At 36.7% G+C, this 20,706-nt stretch overlaps 1 protein-coding gene across 1 annotated transcript in view; it reads right to left on the bottom strand.

Annotated features, from left to right (window-relative positions):
- CPA6 (carboxypeptidase A6) overlaps positions 1-20,706 on the bottom strand; it is a 409,345-nt gene that overhangs the window by 387,051 nt on the left and 1,588 nt on the right. Inside the window, exons 2-3 of the mRNA XM_057307941.1 lie at positions 7,168-7,228; positions 5,910-5,992 (exon numbers count right to left, since the gene is read on the bottom strand). The gene's annotated coding sequence lies outside the window, so the exon portion shown is untranslated. The remainder of the gene's footprint in view (positions 1-5,909; positions 5,993-7,167; positions 7,229-20,706) is intronic.

Here is a 20,706-nt window from a genome sequence, read left to right on the forward strand (position 1 = left end):
CTGGAAAATAATGTAAGTTTCTTAAGATGTATTTCATTAGATTTATTGTCTTTTGGGCTTTGCATTTCTCATCATCTCATATTTGGAATACCCCTGATCCTCTTAACAGGCTTGCCTGCTGCTAATGAAATGTTCCTCACATCTTTCCTCCATCAGAGCACACTTCCTAAAATTTAAATCTGATCATATCATTATCCTGCTTAAAATTCAACTGTTTTCATAAACTTTTGAAAGCACCTGTTGAAACATGTTAAGACCTCCACCCACCCAGCAAACTCCCACTTTCCTTCCAGGCTGCCCTTACTCAGGCCAAATGAAACTACTTGTAGTTTCTTATACAAGCCAGCCTTTTGGATGCCTGGCTACATTTGCATCTGGAGTAGGCTCATTGCAAACTGTGTACCCAATAAACTCACTTATTTTTTAAAATGCAAATAATGTCCCCTCTGTGAACTATATTGTATTTTAATTATTTACCCATCTGACTTGTCCACTAAATGTCGAACTCCTCCTCGGCAGGACCTTCCTGATCATGTTTGGACTCTCTGTATTTTACATTCTGGTATATAGTAGATGCTCAATGAATATTTTTAGAGCAAGAGAGTGAATAAGTAAATACATGTTGAACATATCAAATTACACTAGAGGCAAATTTAATCAATTTCAAGAGCTCCCCTTCATCTCTTAATTTTTTTTTTTTTTTTGTTAAAGCATTTTATAAAGAGATTTTTCTCAAAGTTTGGTTATGGCCTATTTAAAATGCAATTGAGGTTATTATTATAGGCTAAACAGACAATTACCTATATTCATTATAGTGGGGATTAAATAACTATTTTGATAACAAATAGAATATAGAAATGCATTCAAAATAAACTCAAATAGCATGACTTGAAGTGCCGTATTATCTCAAAATTTCATTAGACTGCAAACATTTTTCAGTGTTTGTTAATCTGGTGGTGAATTACTGCTAGAGCACTATTTTAGAATCCCACTTCTAAAGAAGTCTTTTACCAGCTAGAAGGAGACTAGTTTCTGCTGAATGATTTCATATTTTATATGTGTATTTAGAGGACTAAATTGAGCTTAGCTTTAGTCATGCTTACTTTAAAGAGGAAAAACCAATAATTTTCTTCCAGAAATGTCCTTCTGGTCATTTTCTTTTCCGTGTAATTAGTTACCTGTGAGAGTCCTGTTATTTAGTTAGTATTCATCATAATTTTCTGCCCTGAGAAAATCTCATACATTAAAATCCCAATTTTGCAGAGTGTTTGCTGTATAATGTTTACAAAAGAAAAATGAGGAAGAAAATTACCTTATGAGGAACAGCCCTACTGTGAAGTGTTATTTAAAACAACAGAGAGGGGCGCCTGAGTGGCACAGTGGTTAAGCGTCTGCCTTCGGCTCAGGGCGTGATCCCGGCGTTATGGGATCGAGCCCCACATCAGGCTGCTCCGCTATGAGCCTGCTTCTTCCTCTCCCACTCCGCCTGCTTGTGTTCCCTCTCTCACTGGCTGTCTCTATCTCTGTCAAATAAATAAATAAATAATCTTTAAAATAAAATAAAATAAAATAAAATAAAATAAAATAAAACAACAGAGAATGTTAGTGAAATGGAGGCAGTGAGGTACTGGGTAGCCACGAAAAGACAGGTAACATTTCTTCAAACCAATTTTTTTTTAATTTTTATTTTTAAGATTTTTTAATTTATTTGACAGAGAGAGACACAGCGAGAGAGGGAACACAAGCAGGGGGAGTGGGAGAGGGAGAAGCAGACCTTCCCGAGCAGGGAGCCTGACATGGGGCTCGATCCCAAGACCCGGGGATCATGACCTGAGCCGAAGGCAGACACTTAACGACTGAGCCACCCAGGCGCCCCGTTTTTAAAGATTTTATTTATTTATTTGAGAAAGAGAGAGAGTAAGTGAGAGAGTACAAGCGGGTGGGAGATGGGGAAAGGGGCAGAGGGAGAAGCAGACTCCCTGTTGAGCAGATCTCCATCCTAGGACCCTGGGATCATGACCCAAGCAGAAGGCAGACGCTTCAAACCAAATTCTGATGGAACAAGTCAAATCACAGTGTGCTGGAAATTGGAACTTCACACATCCAGGGGTCACCAGAAATGGGAGCATCTCAGTTTTACTCTCAAATTTAGCATTGATTTGTGACTTTTGTTTGTAAAATGAGAAGAAACGGTTGCTTGCCCTGTAGTGTCAAGGCAGTGTTTAAAGGAGCTATGTGAGTTTCTGCTGACAAGTATAAAGCCATCCCTCTTTTGCCCAGAATGAATTTAGAAGTAGTAGTAGGCTGAGGGACCACTAAAGACATTGGCCAAAACAGAAATAAATCAACACTATGGCAAACTCCTGAGGGAGAGCCAAGCTCTGGGGGGAAATAAGTACTTTACCTTGACATCAGATAACTTAAAAACAAAGTGATTTTTAAAAATAGTTTTGAGGATTATTTAGTATTTTTAAATGCATTTTTAAAGTTTATGTCAAAGATATAACATCCCATTGAAAAGAAAGCTTACTTATCGGTTATTTTAAATAATGCTCAGAGGTTATGTCTGACAGGAATCCACTGGAGGGCAGTATATAGCAAGAGTTATGGCTCATTGCCTGGAATATTGATTTGTTTCAGAACATAAGCTGAATATCACATTACAGCTTAATTTTTAAAAATGACATACAGTTCTGTCTGTTTTAAAGTTTAAAAAGATTTGCCACATTAGGTACCTGGATAAGTCTGCATATTTCTATTTGGTGTGAAGAATGATGGGGCTGATTCTATGTTGAAAGCATTTCTGTCTTCCTGACAAATCAAAGTGTGAATTCAAGTTTCTGTACTCAGTTGAGCAGTGACGCATTTCAATCTGGCTAGACTTTAATTTATACTGTTTCCCTAAGGAAAGAAACCAGGTTTCCAGAGACAGCTGTCATTAATTGAAGTTAGGTCACACCGCCTCACACGCCTTGACCCCAGAACATGGAGTGCAGTGATCTTGATCATATCAGCTGCCTGTGTAGCACACACTTCCTTGAAGAAATGTATTAAATTTGATTTCTGAGAATAAATGACACATCTGTGAGATAGAGCTTAGAATTCAAATTGCTCATTTAACTGTAAAGAAATACTACAGTTGATGAAAACTAGACATCTTTTGCTTATAATAATACCTGCCTCCTCACCCATAGTTTCTTTCTTCCTCCAAAAATCCATCCATTCACCCATCTTCCATTAATTTATTCAATATTTATTATTCTCCTACAATGTATGTGCTATGCAAGCCCTGAGGTTAAAGGTGAGCACGAAATTTCAGTTCAGAAGAATGGATAAACTTTCCCCAGAATATTAGGATGTGGTGAGCCTTAGATGTTCCTCAAATAAGAATAGCAGATGTATGTATAGCAGTCTGAACCAAGCACTTGTTCTGAGCTCCTTTCATGACATCCTTGTGAGGTAGGTTCCATCATCACCGTCACCATCATCATCCTCCTCCTCATCATCATCACCATCACCATCATCATCATCATCATCTCCATCACCATTATCACCATCGTCATCCCAATCATTATCACCACCATCATCATCCCCATTTATGGACAGGTACATTGAGGCACAGGAAGATCAAATTCCTTACCCAAGGTCACACAGTATGAATGGCAGAGCCAAAACTTGAGACTTGCTCCAGACCCCATGCTCTGAACAACTGATCAAGCTACACTTCTCCCTAAGAGCAGGGGTTCCAGGTGAAGCAAAAGTCAACTTGGAAAATAAGCAATTTAAGGATGGTATTTTGCTTTTGTGAAAGATAAAATGTACTAGGGGCAACTGGGTGGCTCAGTCGTTAAGCGTCTGCCTTCAGCTCAGGTCATGATCCCAGGGTCCTGGGATTGAGCCCAGCATCAGGCTCCCTGCTCAGCGGGAAGCCTGCTTCTCCCTCTCCCACTCCCACTGCTTGTGTTCCCTCTCTCGCTGTCTCTCTCTCTGTCAAATAAATAAATAAAATCTTAAAAAAAAAAAGATAAAATGTACTAGACAATTAAGGAAATGTTTTACCCAGGCTATTGCAGTAGTGATAATGTTCATTAATGAATGTCTCAAAGAAGAAGGAGAGAACGTAGTGGCCCAGACAGGACTCTCCCTTAACATCCATAAGGAACTCTGGCTCATGCATGGTCTGCTGTGGTAGTGAGTGTTTTGAGGTTTATAGCAAGTCCTCAGGTTTCAGCTCACAGGGCTTCTTCATATTTTGAGAGAAAGGGTCAGCTGCCAGACAACCTAGAATCCTAATAGGGATCGGGACAGTAATCTAGACAGATTACACATAAGATAAGAATAGTCTTTTACAACCACTTCTTAGAGTAGGCCAATAATCCAAGAAAATTTTTCCACATTAACTGGGAAGACCAAATTCTGTCTTTGTACCAGTATAACACTTACTAAAAATCTTTTTTTCTAAATATTTATTTATTTATTATTTGAGAGAGAGAGCGAGAGAGAGTGCATGGGGGGAGGGGGGAAAGGGAGAAAGAGAATCTCAAGCAGAATCCCCACTGAGCATGGAACCCAACACGGGGCTCCATCTCACGACCCTGAGATCATAACCCGAACCAAAATCAAAAGTCAGGTGCTTAACCACCTGAGCCACCCAGATGACCCTGTTATGAAATTTTTTGAAAATCTTATAATTAATTCATTGTGGTAGGCAGGAAAATGGCCCCTCAAACATGTCCACTTCCTAATTCCTGAAAACTGTAAATAAATTATGTTACATGAGAAGAGGGAATTAATTCCGTTGCAGAGGGAATTAAGGTTACCAATTGTCTGACCTTAAAATAACAGGATTATCCTGGATTATCTGGTGGACCCAACATAATCACAATGGCTGTTTAAATGTAGAAGAGAGAGGCAGAGAAGTCAGTGTCAGAATGATATAATATGAAAAAGACTAACTGGTTATTGCTGGCTTTGAAGATGGAAGGGGACAGTGAACCAAGGATTCTAGGAATCTTCTACAAGGGTGAAAAGGAAAGAAAATGGATTCTCTCCTAGAATGTCCAGAAGGAATGCAGCCTGGCTCTCTTGATTTTAGCCCAGTGAGACCCATTTTGGACTTTTGAACTGCTTTAAGCTACTTGGTTGTGGTAATTTGCTATAGCAGCAAAAGGAAACTAATACACCCAACAAAATTAGTCAGCTGTGACCATTACAAAAAGAAAAAAAAAAAAAATTCCAGCACACCTTCCACAATGAATTTCTGCATTCATTTGGGTTTGGTCCTACATTTTCTTCTTATTCTGGAGCAACGAGTCATTTTACCTTAGGGCAAAACTACTCTCATTTCCTTAACACAAACACATCCCTTATAGCACAACTTCTCAAAGTGGCAAAAACGAACATGTTCATTAACAGACCCAAATACATACTCTCTCTATACCATAGAAATAAGAGGCAAAAATATAAGCAAAATTACACTTAGTAATTAATGCTTCGGTATTCTGTCTTACTTAGAAATGATCTAGGCATCTAGTAAATACTGATTGATTAACTCAATTTAATATCAATACAAGGTCTTAAGTTAATTAAAAATCTTAGAAATTTCTTCAAGTTGACATATTATAAAACACTGATACTGTTTGTAATTAGGAGTGTGACTAAGTTGATGTTTGACTGCTCTAGGCAAGTTGATAGGAAAGACCAGATGATTCCTCTTTTGCTACTGGCGTGGAGTTCCAACCATGCCATGTCCCTGCCTGCATGTAGGAAACTTCACTCCATCCCCTTTCTCTAACCACCATAAAAGATCCACGCCAGTCTCCTTGTTCTCTTTCAAGCCACTTTGGACTTGTTTGGCTGGCCTGCCCTGCTGTCTCCAGAAAGTCTCCTAATGTGAGTAATATTCCTACCTTCTTCGTGTTCTTGTGGCATTATCAGTCTCCAATCTGAACCACATTTTGGGTGGATGTCCATCTTTTCTTTGCAAGAGTGTCTACAACATGGTTGAAATAAAATTTGTCAAAATTATGATTCAATTTTGGCTAAACATATTCACATTTTTCATAATCTTAAACATTTAGTACAAGTTGTATCTTTTTTCATTCAGCAAACTTGCATATATTTAGGAAAAACATACCTAAATAGAAAAAAAGTCTACATGTATATTATACTTAACCTTGATCTAGTAGAAAATATGTAGCTGCTTTTAATTAAATCAAAATGAGTCTTATTCGCCAACGATTTACCTAAATTATGTGCACTTGAATTCTTAAAACATTTCTGGGTTCATTTCTATAAGGATACCTCTTTTTTAACTTTGAAAATATTTGAGGTTTAATTTCCTTAGTCTCTGGAAATTTTTAGGAATATTCAGCTTACATAAGTGCTTTTTATCACTAAGTCAATCAGAGTAGGGCTCCTTTAAGAGATTTTATGATCTAATTTATTAATACCATGAAGGACAGAAAAATGTTACATACTTACACAATGAGAGGTAAAGACCTTTCTGAGTTACAGATATATAAACATACAAACAGACACAAATGGAGAGCTTATAAATTTCTTGTAAAAAATTCAGCCATGGGTCAATCATAAACACAGAAACAAGTATCACTGGTCTAAATAGGGTTTTAGCAAACTGAGGGTTTTAGAGGGGAGGGGGTAGGGAGGTGGGTTAGCCCAGTGATGGGTATAAGTTGGGCACGTATTGCATGAAGCACTGGGTGTGTGCAAACAATGAATCATGGAACACTACATCAAAAACTAATGATGCACTGTATGGTGACTAACATAACATATAAATAAATAAATAAATAAATAAATAAATAAATAAATAAATAAATAGGGTTTTATTACTAGTGGGTACAAATTCTTAGTTGTTTTTAGCTCAAGACAGGGAAAGATAAACAGAAAAGATTAACATCAGATTCGTTGTTGTCTTTCAACCATAAACCATACATTTACAGAAATTGCAAAATGATCAGACCATGAAACCAGAAGAATCTGGCACCAGATATGAAGCAAGTACTCAAAAGTTATCAAATCAAATCTTTATCACGTTATGAATGGACAAGAGTCCAGAATACAGGATTAGGAACTGAGCTCACTTTGGGTCCCTGAATCATCACACAGGAGTGAAGCACAAAAGGTCTGAAGGAGTCCCATTACCTGGTCACAGGAAACAAGATCCTGAGGCAGGGACAAATACTATCTGAGTCGGCACCAAACCCTGAAAGACAAAATGCTCCAGACAGTTAAGGAGATCATTTTATTCAGGCCATTGCAACAGAGAGAACATTCATTATGATAAATGTCTCAAAGAAGATGGACAAAACTTGGGATTTTATAAAACATGAGAGTTGTTCAGGAACAGTGAAGACAGGTCTTAATTCAGAGTATGAAGGGACATGGTGGTCTTTTGCAGTTAGCTGCTTAGCTGTTTAGCCATCTTGTCACTTCTCAAACAAAGAATTACAAAAGGACAGGGAGGTTTCTCAACTGTCCCTAATCTCTGTCACATAGGCAGATGGCATAATCCCTGGGAGGGCTTTCTATGACTTGTATAACATCAGTTACCATACGGACATTTTGTATCATTCAAAACTATTTTTTATATACTACGTGATTATGTATTTGAAGATTTTTTTTAGAAGAAAAACACATTTGTTGCTCATAAAAATTTTTAGAGTCATGTATATGAAAAGCAAATTACTAAACAAAAAACTATCTTTTAATTTAGTTTTCATTGAATTTGCAGGGTGGGGAATTTAAGTGATTTTAAGAGCGAATAAACATGTTCTAGATGCATCTGTATGACTGAGAGATGAACGCTGGCTAGGACTTCCTGGGAATCTACTTAAAATGGGCAATTTTAGATCTCTCTCAAGAGGTGGTTTGTGAAAGGAAGGGCAGAGGAAAACTTTGTTCAGCATCTGTGAGAACATCAGGGACTGAGGGAGATTAGATATTATGTATAACAGTTTGAAAAATATTGAACAAGTTAGATTGCACAAGGGTGGCCCCTGGCATTTCAGTCTATAGAGTAGCAAAAACAACTCAGCAAGCTGATAGAAATCATAGAATCCTACGGAGCAGTGTTTCTGCTGAGGCCTGATAATTCAAGATGTAGAAGTTTTCAGAAATGTTCCATGTGTGAGGAAAACAGGTATTCTTCAATTGTTGTTTAGGGTTCTATGTATGTCGATTAGATCAAGCTGGTTAATCATGACATTCATGATTATGTTTACCTATTTAAAAAATCTACTTGTTCTATCCATTATGGGAGATATGCCAAAAATCTCCTTCTGTAATGGTGAATGTGCCCATTTCTCCTATAACTTTTTTATTATATTTTTGAATTTATGCTATCAGGTACAAAAGAACTTAGAATTGTTTTATCCTTCTGGTAAGCTGAAACTTCTATCATAACAAAGCATTTTCTCATAGCAAGAGTATTTTTGCCCTGATTTCTATTTTGCCTAATACTACATATATTAGTATAGCTACCCCAATTTTCTATTGGTTGGTATTTGCCTTATATAATGATTTCTATCCTTTTCTTTTCAACCTTTCTTTGGGCCCCTGATGTGTCATTTCCTTTTTTGCATATAGCTGAACTCTGACTCCATATATGAAATTTTCTGCCATTTAACTGAAGAGTTCAACTATTTTCATTAAATCATTTAAGTGTATTGTAAATACTAATATATATGTATTTACCCATACCATTTTATTTTGTGCATTTTGTTTTTCTTAATTTTTCTGTCCTATTTCCCCTTTTATTTCGTGTCTATTTTTAAATAGACGGGGAGCTCTTTCCTCCTTCAACCTTTTCCACCATGTTTACTCTTAAACTCATAACCTGCATATTTAACTTAGAAAATTAAAACTTAGTCAATATTTTTTATCATTCTGGATCCATCCAGGAAAAGAGACACCACTGTAAATCTCTCAGTACAGGGAATTTAATACAGTAAATTGGTTATAGAGGTAACAGGAATGCTAAGAAGCTATATAGACGATAGTAATTCAGAGTTGAGTGAGAGCAAGAAGTTGGCCTCTACTTCTAGGGTTGTAGGGGTAATGGAAAGAGAGGCCCAAATGATATAAAGGGTACAGCTTCCTATTAGGTCTTCAATTTCTACTAATCTACATTCAGTATCTTTCGTCTCTTTGTTGTCTATGTTCTCTGCATTCTGAGCGATTTTATCCAATACCTTCAAGCTTCCTAATTCTTATCCCAGGTGTGCTGTTTAACCATTCTACATAGCTCCAAAATTAAATTATTATGTCATTCATTTCTAGAACTTCTCCTTGGTTCTTAAAAAAAATCTGTTTTTTTTTTAAATTTTTTTATTATGTTCAATTAGCCAGCATATAGTACAAGGTTAGTTTTTTATGTAGTGTTCGATTCATTAGTTGTGTATAACACCCAGTGCTCATCACCACACAAGTCCTCCTTAATACTCATCACCCAGTTACTCCATTCCCCAACTCCTCTCCCTTCTGTAACCCTCAGTTTGGTTCCTGGAGTCCAGAGTCTCTCATGGTTTGTCTCCCTCTCTGATTTCTTCCCATTCAGTTTTACCTCCCTTCCCTGTGGTCTTCTGTGCTATTTCTTATGTTCCACATATAAGTGAAACCATATGATAATTTTCTTCCTCTGCTTGACTTATTTCACTTCGCGTAATCCCCCCCAGTTCCAGCCATGTTGATACAAATGGTGGGTATTCATCCTTTGTGATGGTCGAGTAATATTCCATTGTATATATGAACCAGATCTTCTTTATCCATTCGTCTGTTGAAGGGCATCTTGGCTCCTTCCACAGTTTGGCTATCGTGGACATTGCTGCTATGAACACTGGGGTGCATGTGCCCCTTCTTTCACTACGTCTGTATCCTTGGGGTAAATACCTAGTAGTGCGATTGCTGGGTCATAGGGTAGCTCTGTTTTTAACGTCAGGAGGAACCTCCATACTGTTTTCCAGAGTGGCTGTACCAGCTTGTATTCCCACCAACAGTGTAAGAGGGTTCCCCCTTCTCCACATCCTTACCAACACTTGTTATTTCCTGTCTTCTTAATTTTTGCCATTCTAACTGGTGTAAGGTGGTATCTCAATGTGGTTTTGATTTGTATTTACCTGATGGCTAGTGATGTTGAACATTTTTTCATGTGTCTGTTAGCCATTTGTATGGCTTCTTTGGCGAAGTGTCTGTTCATGTCTTCTGCCCATTTATTGACTGAATTATTTGTTTTTTGGGTGTTGAGTTTGAGAAGTTCTTTATAGATCTTGGGTACTAGTCCTTTATCCATAATGCCATTTGTAAATATCTTCTCCCATTCTGTGGGTTGCCTCTTAGTTTTGTTGACTGTTTCCTTTGCTGTGCAAAACTTTTTACCTTAATGAAGCCCCAAAAGTTCATTTTTGCTTTTGTTTCCCTTGCCTTTAGAGACATATCTTAAAAGAGGTTGCTGTAGCCAATGTTTAAGAGGTGACTTCCTATGTTTTCCTCTAGGATTTTGATGGATTCCTGTCTCACATTTGGGTCTTTCATCCATTTTATCCTTGTGTATGATGTAAGAGAATTGTCCAGTTTCATTCTTCTGTATGTAGCCGTCCAATTTTCCAGCACCATCTATTGAATAGACTTTTTTCCCACTGGATATTCTTTCCTGATTTGTTGAAGATTAGTTGACCATAGAGTTGAGGGTCCATTTCTGGGGTCTCTATTCTTTTCCACTGATCTATGTGTCTGTTTTTGTGCCAATACAATGCTGTCTTGGTGATCACAGCTTTGTAATATAGCTTGAAGACAGGCATTGTGATGCCCCCAGCTTTGGTTTTCTTTTTCAACAATCCCCTGGCAATTCTGGGTCTTTTCTGTTTCCATACAAATTATAGGATTGTTTATTTCAGGTCTGTGAAAAATGTCGATGGTATTTTGATAGGGATTGCATTGAAATTGTAGATTGCTCTGGGTAGCACAGACATTTTAACAATGTTTACTCTTCCAGTCCGTGAGCATGGAGTGTTTGTGTCTTCCTCAATTTCTTTCATTAGTGTTCTGTAGTTTCTAGACTATAGATCCTTTACCTCTTTGGTTAGGTTTATTCCTAGGTATCTTATGGTTTTGGTGCTATTGTAAATGGAATCGATTCCTTAATTTCTCTTTCTTCAGTCACATTGTTCGTGTATAGAAATGCAACTGATTTCTGTGCATTGATTTTGTACCCTGACACATTACTGAATTGCTGTATGAGTTCTAGTAATTTGGGGGTGAAGTCTTTTGGGTTTTCCACATAAAGTATCATGTCATCTGTGAAGAGAGAGAGTTTGACTTCTTCTTTGTCGATCTGATGCCTTTTGTTGTCTGACTGCTGAAGCTAGGACTTCTAGTACTATATTGAACAAAAGTGATGAGTGGGCATTCTGTTGTGTCCCTGACCTTAAGGGGAAAGCTCTCAATTTTCCCCATTGAGAATGAAATTCACTGTGGGCTTTTCATAGATGGCTTTTATGATATTGAGGTATATTCCCTCTATCCCTATATGTTGAAGAGTTTTAATCGGGAAAGGATGCTGTATTTTGACAAATGTTTTTTCTACATCAATTGAGAGGATCATATGGCTCTTCCTTTGCTAATGTGATCTATCACATTGATTGATTTGTGAATGTTGAACCACCCTTGCATCCCAGGAATAACTAGTCATCCTGGAATAGTCTTTTTAATGTACTGTTGGATCCTATTGGGTAGGATCTTTTTGAGTATTTTGGCGTCCATGTTCATCAGGGATAGTGGTCTGTAATTTTCCTTTTTGATGGGGTCTTTGTCTGGTTTTGGGATCAGGGTAATGCTGGCCTCATAGAATGAGTTTGGAAGTTTTCCTTCTGTTTCTATTTTTTGGCACAGCTTTAGTAGAATAGGTATGATTTCTTTAAATGCTGGGTAGAATTTTGTGGGACTCCATCTGGCCCTGGACTCTTGTTTTTGGGGAGGTTTTTGATTACTGCTTCAATTTTGTTGCTGGTTATTGGCCTATTCTGATTGTCTATTTCTTCTTGTTTCAGTCTTGGTAGTTTTTAAGTTTCCAGGAATGCACCCATTTCTTCCAGGTTGCTTAATTTATTGGCATATAGTTGTGATAATAATTTCTAATAATTGTTTCTATTTCCTTGGTGTTAGTCATGATCTCTTCCCTTTCATTCATGATTTTATTGATTTGGGTCCTTTCCCTTTTCTTTTGGATAAGTCTGGCCAGAGGTTTATTGATCTTATTAAATCTTTCAAAGAACCAGCTTCTAGTTTCATTGATCTGCTCTACTGTATTTCTGGTTTCTATTTCATTGATCTCTACTCTAATCTTTATTGTTTCTCTTCTTCTGCTTGGTTTAGGTTTTATTTGCTGTTCTTTCTCCAACTCCTTTAGGTGTAAGGTTAGCTTGTGCATTTGGGATTTTTCTACTTTTTTGAAAGAGGCTTGAATGGCTATGTATTTCCCCCTTAGGACCGCCTTTGTAGTATCCCATAGGTTTTGGACCAATGTGTTTTCATTCTCATTAATTTCCATGAATTGTTTAAGTTCTTCCTTAATTTCCTGGTTGACCCAATCATTCTTTAGCAGGATGCTCTTTAACTTCCAAGTGTTTGAATTCCTTCCAAATTTTTTCTTGTGATTGAGTTCTGATTTCAAAGCATTGTGGTCTGATAACATGCAGGGAATAATCTCAATCTTTTGGAATCAGTTGAGACCTGATTTGTCACCCAGTATGTGGTCTATTTTGGAGAAAGTTCCATGTGCACTCAAGAAGAATGAGTATTCTGTTGTGTTAGGGTGGAATGTTCTGTATATATCTACAAAGTCCATCTGTTTCAATGCTCATTCAAAGCTCTTATTTCTTTGTTGATCTTCTGCTTAGATGATCTGTCCATTGCTGAGAGTGGAGTGTTGAGGTCCCCTACTATTAATGTATTATTATCAATATGATTCTTTCTTTTGGTTAACAGTTGGCTTATGTAGTTGGCTGTTCCCATGTTGGGGGCATAGATATTTACAATTATTAGATTTTCTTGTTGGATAGACCCATTAAGTATAATATAGTGTCCCACTACATCTCTTACTACAGTCTTTGGTTTAAAATCTAATTTGTCTAAAATGAGAATTGCTACCCCAGCTTTCTTTTGAGGTCTGCTGACATGATAAATATTTCCCCATTCCCTCAATCTCAATCAGGATATATCTTTAGGTTCAAAATGAGTCTCATGTAGACAGCATATGGATGGGTCCTATCTTTTTATCCACCCTGAAACCCTATGCCATTCATGGGAGCATTTAGGCCATTCACATTGAGAGTAACTATTGAAAAAAAATATGAATTTAGTGCCATTATATTGCCTGTAGAGTCCTTATTTTTTATAGTTTCTTGCTCCTGTTTTGTTCCATTTTTTTTCTTTAAACACATTAGCATAATTATTTTGTATTCGCAATTTGAAAATTCTAGTGCCTTATGTTTTTGTAGGTCTGATTCTGTTTTTGGTTGTTTTTTCTGACTCTCATTCATGGTGACTTATTTTCTGATGGATTTTAGGATATTTTTTATTGTGAACTTGTATTTGTTGGTAGTTTTTCTGAGAATTCTTTAAATCTGGGCATAAGTAGGTATTCTTCAAGGAGTACATATGTGTGCTCTTACCATTACCCACGGTATTATAAACTTGGATATACTTTAAATTATAGTTTTTGGTTCACAGTTTTTAGAACCACGAAAAGATTGCAGATCAGACCCTAAATCCGTATGAAGTCTGGCCGGTGATTAAGAAATCTCAGGGAAAACTTTTTCTTTTTTTTTACCTGTATCTACAACAAAGACTGAAAACCTTCTTGACAACTGCTTTCATTGAAAGGTTATTTTTTCTCCTAGTTTGTCCTGTTCATTGGAGTGTATTTCCTCCAGAATCCTGACTTTAAGTCAATGACCTTTGATCCAGCTCCGTTCTCTACAAAGGCCCAAGGTTTCGTCCCCACCCCCCTTGTGCCCTGAAGCTCCAGGCTTCAGGATGGGGGTCGCTCCTAAGCATCCCGCAGATTTGGTGCTCATTCTCTTCCCTCATCTTATGTTTCTGCTTTGCTCCTCTTCTACATGTTTGTTTGTTTGTTTTCCCCACATTTCCTCACAGGCTTATTTAATATTCCAAAAGAATTATAAAAATGTTTTATTAAGTATTTTTAGATGTTACATCTAGAAAGTAAAAATTCCAGTCATAAAGTAAAGATACTGGAGTAACAAATAAATAAGGGAAGCAATTTCACAAACTTTTTTTTAATAGTATAGAAATACTATTCAAAAACTATTTCTTTGTGTTTGTTAATATTTTACTCCACTTACTATGCATCAAACGCTTTGCTAAGCACTTTACATACATTATCTAATTCAATCCTTGGAATCACTCCATGAAATAAATATTATTATTATTACTATTATTATCATCCCATTTTACACCTTAGAAAAATGAAGTTCATAAATATTAAGTAACATACTCCAAATCATATAAGTAATAAGTGTTAGAGTTACAGTTGAACCCTGGGCTCTCTGACTATAAAACCCATGTTTTTAACCATACTTCCATAAAGTTGAGTACATAATAGAATGAGTGGGTTGTCCTACACCCAAGTAGTCTTCATAAAATATTACAGAAGGTTATTTGAGTCAGAAGGTTATTCATTACATTTATGACATTTTTAAGTTTCAAAATTCTAAATTCCACTTTTCTTTGAACTCTATTTATATCAAAGACTTCACTGGAGTTTGGCAAGCTCCCATCAACTTCATATCTGCCTTATCTGTTCTTTCAGTCTTTTGGAAACTTTCACCCTTAAAGCATGCTAAGTGACAGGTAAATAGGTAAGAAAAAGAAAAAGAAAGAGATGATAAATCAAACAGAATTTTAGATGGCATTAGAAACTCATGCTTGAGAGCCTCTCCTTAGCATACTTTTTTGAAAGTATGATTATGAAAGTGACAAGTCTTTCTTCTATCAATGTGAATCCAAGTTAATATATGTCACATTACAAATCAAAAACAAACAAACAAAAAAGAAACATAAATATACCCCACAAAAGACACTGAGCAAGGGGAATGGGAGTCAGATTCTTAAAAAAGAAAATTATTCCTAATCTGAGCTTGAGTTTCCCTGAAGCAAACTTTTTATGTGTGACCACTAATGAGAAATCTGCAAAGCAGTAGAAGGCCAGGCTCAAGAACAAATGAAAAAATAAAGAAATGAACATTTAGAAACTTCATACAGGGATTTAAAAAAAGGAAATATGAAATGGAGAATGGACAATATTGCTGATTAATCACTGCAGCAGGCATAAAGCAACATGCAGAGATAAAAATGCTATAGGAGAGCCTGAGGAGAGCTCAAGTCTCTCCTGTTCTTGTTATACAATGAATGCAGAATCATTTGGCAATTAAATGAGTTTTGGTCATTACTAAATGTTAAAATTCCCTCTCTCCCAATACCTATGAAGAAAAATAGCTTTCATTTTCTAGGATCTTTCAGTTTTTACAGCTAATGCTAAAAAATTGAAGTGATTCTCATGAAATCCTTAAAGTGTAGTTCAAAAAGTAAAATCCCATTAACATGAATGCTCTTTGAGAAATATTCAACCTTCTCCTTAATCTAATAAAGATGTTTAAAAATGGAATATTACTGCTAATGGTATAAAATGACAGTGTGCAGAAGTAATATATAAATAGGAAAAGTAGCTTAGTTTTTCTTGGTAGTTGAATCCTAAGGTTGATTCAGTCCAGGAAACTCTCTTTCATATCTAATACTGTCAGTATGGAAGATGAGTATCATTGGCATAGTGAGATGAACAGAGTTTTCAGAAGCTCTTTATGTACAGAAGTATTAGAAAGTGGGAAGACTAGGAGACTGAAATCCTGGTATCTACTTATGATTGTATCATCATATAAAATCACTTTATGTTCTAGGGTGGTGGAATTGCATGTTGTGATATACAAAGGGATGAGTTCACTGAAAAAGCAAAACATTCCATTAGGAATCTCTGCACCGACCAGGACAATCAACCAAGCACATCTTTTACTCCATTAGCTCTTCTACCTTCAATGACTTGTGCCTATAGCCTGCAGTAGAACTTAGAGCTCCTGTGAGCCACTGTTCCTACTCAGGGTGCAAACTCTCATGTGCATTAACACTTGCCATAGTAGTATGGTCTCACCCTACACCATCCATGCAGAGTTCATGGTGCTATTTATGCTCAGGAAAGAAACTTACACAATCTTATTCAACTGGATATTCACATTGACCTCTGTCCCCTCCATATATTCCACTGAAATGACTATAATGAAATTTAAGTTAGAATTAATTCATGATTGTCCTGAAATGAGAGGAGAGAACAACTGAAGATCAGAGATCAACTACACTTACCATGATGAGCACTGTGCAATGTGTAGAATTGTTGATTCACTATGTTATACACCGGAACCTAACCTAACATTATAGGTCAACTATACTTCAATTTATTTTTTATTTTTTAAAGATTTTATTTATTTATTTGACAGAGAGAGAGACAGCCAGTGAGAGCGGGAACACAAGCAGGGGGAGTGGGAGAGAAAGAAGCAGGCTCCCAACGGAGGAGCCTGATGTGGGGCTCGATCCCAGAATGCTGGGATCATGCCCTGAGCCGAAGGCAGATGCTTAACGACTGCACCACCCAGGCACCCCAACTATACTTCGATTTAAAGAAAGTTTCTTGAGATGCAAAACCAAAGGCGGGATATTGAAAAATAAACTAGAGCAGAAACTAAATTTCAAAAGGATATTAAGAAAGTGTCTACAGTAGAGGTAGAAACTAGTGTCACAGCCATGGAAAAACCATAGACAATTAGGGAAAGAGAGAAAGAGAGAAAGAGAGAGAGAGAAAGAAAGAAAGAAAGAAAGAAAGAAAGAAAGAAAGAAAGAAAAGGAAGGAAGAAAGAAAAGGAAGGAAGGAAGGAAGGAAGGAAGGAAGGAAGGAAGGAAGGAAGGAAGAAAGAGAAAGAAAGAGAAAGAAAGAGAAAGAAAGAAAAAGGAAAACTACAGATCAAGAGCTGGTAAGAAGGAAGATAAGATAATAGGTGATTTATTAAAGAGTTATCTAAAGAAGTATTTTGAGCTTGGGCTATCACCCCCATCACTTGCCATCATCTCCTCAATGCATTCTGATAGTTTCTAAGATAAAATGGTAGCAATCTCTAAAAATGTCAGCCGATTTGTGTGAGGAAGAGCTAGGGACCTGAGTTTAGATATAAGCACTCCAAAGTAAAGCCCTTTTTGTTGGTGTTTGGTGGGGATGGGGGTTTGGTGGGGTATCCTCTCTCGTCAAATGACAGGTAGCATTCATGTACGTGGAAATTATAGTCAACCCTCCCATTCAGGTAAGGCAGTTAGTAGGAAAATTAGACTGTGCATATTCAGAACATCCATGCTGTATATCACATTAACAACTCAGCCCTTTATCCATGAATGAGAATAGACAACAATCATTCATTTTCAAAGACAATAAAGACACAAAAGAAAAAGACAACTGGCCTTGGATAAAATAGACAATCAGAAGAGAAATTTTAAAAAAATCTTGTTAAAATGCTCTGAGAGATTTGGAAAGATAATGATCTATAAAACAAAAACTAGTGTACATATATTTCAGTAATTTATGAACACAGTGTTTGACCATGAACCCTCATGGTGGTGGAGATGGTGTGAAAAATGGCAAGCAAATACAGAATTATTTTATTAGGTTTATTTTTTATAGTAGGGTGGGTGAAGCAATTCTGTAATAGTTTTATTATAGGATCAAGCAAATAACTAAATTTATTGATATTTTTGGAAGCCAGGAAGAAAGGTCACACATGTTTGGAAAGAGAGAAGGCAAGGAAGATCCTTGTGATAAACTAGAATGGGGATGTTGGTGAAAACTCATGAATTCTAAAATACGTATATGTATGTGTATGTATATGTGTGCATGTACATATATGTGCATGCACATGTATGTGTGTGTTCCAGCTTTATCTGCTGAAAGATCCTAGAAGCAGAGACATTCCAGTAGTAACAGTTACCTCTAGTACTCAGATCTTGCTCTATAATACCACTCCCCACTAGAAGTACTGGGGCTCCTCAGAAAAATAGTTGATTTCAGAGCTGGGGAAAGGAAAGTACAAAATGAGTAGAATGTCTTGTTAAGCCAAAAACAAGAAAATATTTTTCGTAAATGATGGAGGCATGTTAAAAGGACACAAGAGCCAACACACATAAAGGTGCTCCAACTGATGAAATGTGGAACAATTTGGTCACTAAAGTAATGAAGACAGTAATGAATTCTAGATTCAAAAAAACAGGATTCTATGTGTGCTTTCTAAACAGATAAATAAAAACATGCCGAAGGAAAGAGAACTCTTATTTATAGTAGAATGACTTCCAATGAGTAAATGTAGAGAAAGTTCTGGAGTAGGAAAATTATTGCTTGGGACCAAAATGGTAAAGATTGATTCAGGCAGTAATCATGAATAGATGCTAAATCTGAGAAGGGAATATTTTTAAAAGGAAGGATATTTACATGGTCTTAAATCATATTCTTACAGATTGGTTATGAGTTGCTAGAGAGAAACTAACTATATAGTGAAGAAATAAGACAACATCTTCACTGGATCATCAAAAGTAACATCCTAATTAAGGGGCAAATGGACATTGAGTGCTATATTAGTTGGCTAGACAAAGTAACACAAGCTAGGAGGCTTAAACAATGGAAATTTATTGTCTCACAGTTCTGGAGGAAAAGTCCAAAATCAAGGTGTTGGCAAGGTTGGTTTGCTTTGAGGGCTGTAGGGGAAGAAACTGTCCCAGGCCTTTCTCCTTGGTTTACACTTACATACATATATGCATGCATACATACATGGAGAGGCTATGTGCTCATACATGGAAATGACTGGGGCAAAATGTTAGCAATTGGTAAATGTGGGTAAAGGACATGTAGATGTTTATCATACTGCTTTTGCAAACTTTTCTGTAAATTTGAAGTTACTTCTAAAGAGAAAGTTAAGAAAGATACAAATTGCTGCAATTAAAAAAAAATCAGCAGGAAATCTGTAAGAAAAGATCTAGGAAATCTGAGTTTAGTGCATAATGACCAAGAGGTATGGGCCAATACACAAAAGATGAGTAAAGAGGTTAAAACTAATCCATACAATCAGAGTTGTGAGAAAGAGAGAGAGAGAGAGAGAAAGAAAGTAGAGAATATTCAAAGAAATTATAGGAAGATGTGTTCCCAAAGATAAAGAAAGACCCATATTCATGTTGAAAGGACTCACAGAGCATCAAGAAGAATGAATAATAATTTTAAAAGGATCCACACTCAGTTCCACTCTTGTGAAATTCCAGTACCCTAAGGATAAAGCAAACATCTAAAAGGAACAAATGGCAGGTTATTTACACAATAACAAGACTCCAATCAACATCAAATTTGTCATTAGTGTCACTAGATTCTAAAGAAAATGGAGCAATACTTTCAATGTGAGATCTGCTGGTGAGAACCAGCAATGCTGGAATACTGGAAGAACAGTAATGATGCCATACAAGTTCCAAGGGAAAATTACTTTAATACTATATTTTGACCCTAACCAAATCACCAATTACGAGTGAGGGCAGAGTGAAATCAGTTTTGGATTTGTAATAATTCATAAATTTATTAGACACTACCACTTCAAGAAAAGTAACAGAAAAATGAAAAAATGTATACATGAAAAAGAAAGACAAGCAATCCAAATTAGTGGGCATAATCCAGAAGTATAACAAAAGGGAATCTAGAATGATGGATACTATGGAGAAAGCCTGGAAATTGTTGGTTCAAATTCAAATGGAAAAGTTTTCAAGATGTCTTCAAGAAGAGAATTAATTATACTTGACAAAAATTGCATGATTAAAACACTAGGTGGTCCAGACGATAAAGAGAAATCATGTGATACCAAGAGTACAATAGTAACAACAGCAACATCATGAATGCAACTCCTTGAGCCTCTTTCTTGAAAGAAGGTCTCTTCCCTTACCCTTTCCCTTCCCTTTCTCTTCCTTGTCCTTGCTTCCTCTCTCGCTCCCGCCCTCCCTCCCTCCTTACCTCCTTCCTTCCTTCCTATTATAATGTTATGGAGTGAGGAGAAAGGAGAAGTTTCTTTTTAATTATCTTTTGAGAAGTTATATTTTCTTCTTCAATTAGACTTTAGACAGTTGTCACATCTAATTCTTTTCATCAGGTCTTTAGGAGCCCCTTTCCATTTTGACCTAACTACCCCTTGATCTCAATTACTCCCTGAAATACTTCAGAAAGCACTCCAGTATCTCTTTACCTTTTATATTACTTCTCTATCCATGGAAAGGACCACTTGACCACTGGCTCTAGACTCTGTGGCCAGTTTGTCCTTTTTTCTTCAATATTCAAATGTTTTAGCATTAAGCCAACCCCACTCTGACTTTGTGTCTTAATTTTCATAGTTGAGCATTAACCATCTTTCCACCTTTGTTCTCTAGTTCCAGTAGTTTGGGCCCTATTGCTCTTGCTGGAACCCTTATGTCAAATACCTGCCAACTGTACTGGTCACTTAGAACAGGTCCTGCCCCATCAGACAGCAGATCTGCCTGGTAGACTGCTACTTG

The sequence above is a fragment of the Ursus arctos genome, unplaced genomic scaffold (genome assembly GCF_023065955.2).
Source record: "Ursus arctos isolate Adak ecotype North America unplaced genomic scaffold, UrsArc2.0 scaffold_6, whole genome shotgun sequence".
Taxonomy (NCBI): domain Eukaryota; kingdom Metazoa; phylum Chordata; class Mammalia; order Carnivora; family Ursidae; genus Ursus; species Ursus arctos.